A 6,319-nucleotide genomic window follows, 5' to 3' on the forward strand; every position below is an offset into this window, starting at 1 on the left:
ACACTTGCCCTCCTCCTTCTCCCTCCCATGTTTCACACTCTCTCTCACTTTATGTTCCAGACAATGAAGGAACATGTTTGCTCCTCTGCCACCTCTTTGTTGTTACGCTGACCAAGAAGACTGCAGCTGCAGCCCACAACAGTCTCTTCTAATACCATGCCATCAATTCACAGCCAACAAAAGCTTTACAGATTACATAAAAACTCAGTCACACCAGAAAATTTGGCCTTACTCATCTGGAGACTTGGGGTTTGGTATTGTCCTTGCTTCTTGCTTGGAGTGGTCTGAGGAGGAGAGCAACAATGATACCGTAGCTGTCTTTATCTATGGGGGGCAGCAGAGTCCCCTGGAGGGCTTGTGACAAGCTGCAGATTCACTAGGTCTGAGGTATGGCCTGTGGATTTTGCTTCCAAAATTTTCCTGGGGGAGGCTGATTCTGGTACAGGAGCTACGTTTTGAGAACCACCATGGTAGGGAGTGTCTGAGAGTGGGGCAAGCTGCGACCTGACTTTTTAAATCCAGCTGCAGGGTGTGTGTGTGTGTGTGTGTGTGTGTGTGTGTGTGTGTGCGTGTGTGTATTCAAATTTACCTGCATTTGAGACATATCACCTGGGGATACTTAAAAATTCTGGATACCCAGGCTGCATCCTATTAAAATTAAATTGGATTTCCTGAAGGTAGGACCAAGCATCAATATTTCTTAGAGCTCCCCAAGTGCTTCTAAAGTACAGCCAAAATAAAAAAACCAGTGCCAAGACCAGCAACTCCTAACCCTAGGTACAGATTACAGTCAGAGGAAAGATTTCAAAATATCATCCTGACATGGCCACATACCAGACCCATCAAATCAGAGTATCTTGGATGTGAAGCCTGGGTTTCCTGATTTCTTTACTTCTTCTCTTCCCTTTTTTCCAGTTTCCAACATTTTTCTACAGTGCAGCCAGTGTCCAGGACTACTGACCATCATTTCTGTTCTAGCTAAGGAATCCCTTCTTAGGGCTGGAATGCAGTTCTGTGGTGGAATAGTGGACTGGCATGTGTGAGACCCTTGGCTTGACCCCTGACGTAGAAAAAACAAACAAACAGAAACAGAAACAAAACCCTCTTTAGGATGTTATGCTTTAAAAACTAGAGGGGAAGGGTCTATGTAGTGTTGGCAGATATAAAAGTTAAAAAAAAAATCAATCTTCAGTTGGAATTCCTAGAAACAGGGCCAGGACATCTAAATTACCTAGCGGGGTAACTGTCAATAGTGTAGGCTCGCAACATCATTCAGATTTACCTCAGATTTTGTTAGAAATGTATCTCAGTTCCTACTTCAGAAATTCTGAGGTTGAGTGTGATGGCCTGAATGGGCAACTTCCCTCACCATCAGATATTGAAACCGGAAATGGATGGTATTGGTAGCACCTTTGGGAAGTGCCTAGTGGTACTCATGCTGTTAGTTCCCCTACAAAAGGGACTGTGAGAGCCCCCTTTCCCACCTTGTGAAGATACAGTAAGAAAATAGCAATTGGCCTCTCTGAAGAGGTCCTCACCAGAGCCTGATCCTGCCGGGACCCTGACCTCAGACTTGCAGACTCCTGAACCATGAAAACTAGATTCTTGTTATTGACAAGCCATTCGAGCTATGGTACTTCATAGCCACACATGCTGACAAGACAGTAGGGTCCTTGAAGTTGAATTTAACAAGGCCTGTGGGTAATACTGAAGTACCTTCCAGGAAGGTAGCAGTGGGGAAACTAGGATCTTGATCTGCCATTTCTGATACTGATTTGCCTCTTTATTTTAATTTTTAGCACCCCATTTCCACACTACTTCTGAAAAAGAAGATTGTAGTAGCAGCAACAGAAATGTCAGGAGCCACTTGACTTAATGCCACGTGTCAGTGTCAGCCAGAGAATGCAAACCTCCACTACTCTCCATGTGTGTATGTACTTGGGGCCCTGGTCTCTTGGTTTTAGGTTTTTACGTCCTTAGCATGATGGCCACAGATGATCTCCAAATTCTGACAGCCTTGAGCATTTGGTAGCTGCTCAAACACAGTTCTGCCAGACCAGAGTGATTAGTGTGTCTTAGGAGGCCTCTGTTGACTCCTGTTTGCCCATCTTTTATTCCCCATTTCCTCACCAGATGGGGTCACATACTCTCCGATTTTTGTGTAAGCCACAATGCATTAGCCAGCACAGCTGGGGAGCTGGATGGAGGCCATCTGGGAGTTGAACACATTAGTGTTTTACCAGAAGCCAGAACTTTCCTCTCAGTCTGTAGGACCAGGAAATAGTAAGCAGGTTATTCCCCCCACCTCTATCCCAGAACCTTTATCAAGGGTTAGCAAGGGACTCAAAGAGTGGGAGGCCCAAGGCCTGTCCTGTTAGAAAGGGACCACACATGAGACGTGGAATGATGCCTGATGTAATCATTGCTGGTTTTCCCAAAATGAAAGGAAATCTGCTTTTACTGTGACAGCATCAGCAATTGTGTGTCTTTAGCACGCTCTTTGACCTGTTTCCCCCTGCTTTCCTGATGTCCAATTTTCTATCCTATCAAGAACATCCATCAGGTTTCCAGCTGAGATAGCCAAGATTCACACCGTGCCCAACCTCTTTAGGGATTGATGGGCCTTAGGGTATCCATGTCTTATGATCTATTCCTTTCTCCCACACTCTATCCTCAATTTCTTTCTTTCTTTCTTTCTTTCTTTCTTTCTTTCTTTCTTTCTTTCTTTCTTTCTTTCTTTCTTTCTTTCTTTTTTTCTTTCTTTCTTTCTTGTATCAGGGATCAAACTCGGGTTCTTGTGCTTGTGAGACAGGTGCCAGAACCACTGAGCTAAATCCCTGGCCCTCTATCCTCAATTTATACCTGACCTTTCTCTCCCCCACCTCCTGGCAGAGAAGCTACCCACTACCCGTGTCCTTGTCAGTTTTGAGCACTACATTCTTTTAAAATCCTTGCCATAAAATTTACATATCCTTGAATGATATTGAGTTTGTGTTGCATCTGTATTTGAAACATTTTTCTTTGTAAATTGCACATTCATTTTCTGTACTGCCTTCTTTTCAGGAGTATCTTTTTTCAGTGCTAGAGTTTGAACTTAAGACTTCACAATGGGGTACACCCCCAGCCCTTCTTTTTTTATTTTTGTATTTTGAGATAAGGTCTTCCTAAATCACTAAATTGCTAGGGCTGGTCTTGAATTTGTGATCCTCCAGCCTCAACCTGCCAGAGTTCTAGGATTATAAGTGTGTGACACTGTGCCTGGCTGGGAAGTTATCCTTCTTAATATGTTAGAAATTGTTATTTACCTAGGATATTAAACCTCTGTCATATACAAACATTTGCACAAATTTGTCCTTTGACTTTGTTTTTCAACACAGGAAGTTTTGGTTTTATGTCGTCAAATTGATGGTTTCCTTTAGGATTATTCTTAAAAAGTCCTTCCCCATATCAAGCCTTTAAAAAATATTCACCCAAACCATTTTATATAGTTATATTTCACTTTTCACCATTACTTAAGCTAAAATTGTTGTTGCAGGGTGTGGATAAGATTTTAAATTTAACTTCCTCACTCAAATGGATAGTTGATTTTTCTAACATTTACTGAATGAGACTTACTACCTCACTTATTTAAAGTACCATCTTTATTACTGGTATACACCCAGGTCTTTCTAACCTTTTGATTTATCTATTTATCCTTGTGCCAATACCACAACAGTTTAATTTTTATAATTTTATATGTTTTAATATCTGTTAGAGCTAGTTACATCCCTTTTTGTTAACATTTCTCAAAATTTTGACTACTATTAAACCTTTATCCTTCCAATTAATTTTAGGATAATTTTGTAAAAGATAACTTTTCAATTTATTGTCCTAGACATAGCTGTCCTAGATGCATCTTTTTAGTGGGTATTAATCTCAACAGTCAGTAATTATTACTTAGTACTTATTAATCTGGCACCATGGTAGATGCTGGATATATTAAAACAAATTTGACCCAATTCCTGCCCTCAAGAGTCTTATAATCATATGTAGGAAGTAAATTCCAGAGTTCTAATTAAGGTGCCAGAGTGTGGGGAGTGGAGGGGGGGGTGAAGGGAGGGTAGGGGTAAGGGGAAAAAATGAGAATCAAGACTTGTCATGTAGAGGTACAAAATCCCAACAATTAATGTAACTGTACTGTATCCCTAAAATGTACCAATAAACTCAATTAAAGCTGAAAAAAAAAAAAGATGGCAGAGTGGCAAGTAGCAGAGAAACAGCCTTTCTGAGATTTGGTATCCAGATGCTGGAATATTGCAATGTGAGGAAGAGAAGGAGAGAAGTGGGCCCATGGGATGCATGTTCTACAAGATAAATTTATAGAGGTGAGAAAAACAGAGTGCGCTCAAATAAACAACTTAATGTTGAATCTCAAGCTTTTAGAAAAACAGTAAATCAAGCCCAAAGCTCATATGATGGAGGAAATAATACATATCAGAACAGAAATTAATTCAATTGAGACCAAGAAAACAATACAAAGAATCAATGAATTGAAGAGTTCTTTCAAAGATTAAATAAAATTGACAAACCCTTGGCCAATCTTATTTTTTAAAAAAAGGAAAGAAAAGACTCAAATCCCTGTAATTAACAAAGAAAAAGATGAAATCACACTTTAATAAAATAGAAAGGAAAGCAATACTTCCAAATTCATTCCTGGAAGCAAGCATTATCCTCCCATCCAAGTACTAATGAGGCCTGACATTCAGGCATTCAGGGTGGTATGGTCATAGATGGAAGCAAGCATTATCCTGGTATCCAAACCAGAGAGGATCCAACCAAAAAGAGAACTACCGGCCAATTTCCCTAATAAATGCAGATGTAAAAATCCTCAATTAGACACTGGCAAACAGAATGCAGCAAAACATCATCAACAAAGCCAAGGATAAAAACCATATGATCTTTTCAATAGATACAGACAAAGCATTTGACAAAGTCCAACACCAAGTCATGATAAAAAAAAAGAACCTTGCAAATTGGAATAGATGATCCTTATCTCAATCTGATAAAAGCCATCTATGACAAACCAACAGCCAACATCATACTAAATGGACAAAAACTGAAAGCTTTCAATCTTACAAGGATGTAACCACTCTTATTCAGTATAGTTCTAGAAACGTTAGCCAGAGCAATTAGGCAAGAGAAAGCAATGAGAAGAATAAGGACAGGAAAGGAAGAAGTGAATTTATCATTATTTGTGGGTGATATGATACTCTACATGGACAATCCCAAAAATTCCATCAAAAGACTTAGATTTGATAACCAAACTCAATGACATAGCTGGATACAAAGTCAATGCTAAAAATGAATAGCCCTCCTATACATGAATGACAGACTCATGGAGACAGGAAATTAGAGAATCAATCCCTTTCACAATAGCATTCCAAAAAAAATTAAATACCTAGGTATAAATCTAATGATGGAAGTAAAAGATCTCTACATTGAAAACTACAGTACTTTGAAAAAGGAGATTAAGAGGATATCAGAAAATGGAAACATATCCCTTGTTCTTGGGTAAGAAGCAGGAATATAGTGAAAATGGCCATACTTCTAAAATTGTTATACATATTTAATGCAGTCCCAATCAAAATACCAATAGCATATCTCATAGAATAAGAGAAAACAATCCTAAAATTCATTTGGAACCAGAAGAACCTAGAATAGCAATATCAATTCTGGACAACAAAGGCAAGGCTGGAGGCATCACAATCCCTGACTTAAAATTATACTACAAAGCTACTATGATAAAAACAGCATGGTAATGGCAAAATAACAAATCTGAGGATCAACAGAACTGACTAGAGGATGCAGAAACAACTCCAGACATACTTAGCCACCTTATCTTTAACAATGGAGCCAAAAAGCTTCACTGGAAGAAAGATAGCCTCTTTAATACATGATGCTGGAAAAACTGGCTTTCCACATGCTGAATATTGAAACAAGATCTGTATCTTTCACCACACACTAACCCTAAAATAAAAATGAATCAAAGATCTAAATATTAAAACAGAAACACTAAATCTGCTGGAAGAGAGATTAGGTGGAACTGTTGAGGACATAAAGTAGGCAAGGACTCATGAACAAAACCCCAGCCACCAGGAAATATCACAAAGAACAACTGATAGCACATTTTAGTAAAAAGCTTTTGCACAGCAAAAGAAACCACCAACAGAGTGAAGAGACTGGGGAAAAAATTTTTGCTGCTGTTCCTCAGACAAAGGACTAATATTTATAATAAATAAGAACTCAAAAAAATCAGACCATCTAAATTTATTATTTTTGG

The 6,319-nt window shown here is 39.0% G+C and overlaps 1 long non-coding RNA gene across 1 annotated transcript in view; it reads right to left on the minus strand.

Moving 5' to 3' along the window:
* Positions 1–233: 233 nt before the first annotated feature.
* LOC109118379 overlaps positions 234–6,319 on the minus strand; it is a 37,302-nt gene continuing 31,216 nt past the window's right edge. The window contains exon 3 of the long non-coding RNA XR_002025702.1: positions 234–284. This is a non-coding gene — a long non-coding RNA (uncharacterized LOC109118379). The remainder of the gene's footprint in view (positions 285–6,319) is intronic.

The sequence above is a fragment of the Fukomys damarensis genome, unplaced genomic scaffold (genome assembly GCF_012274545.1).
Source record: "Fukomys damarensis isolate Sample0158 unplaced genomic scaffold, DMR_v1.0_HiC HiC_scaffold_1, whole genome shotgun sequence".
Taxonomy (NCBI): Eukaryota; Metazoa; Chordata; class Mammalia; order Rodentia; family Bathyergidae; genus Fukomys; species Fukomys damarensis.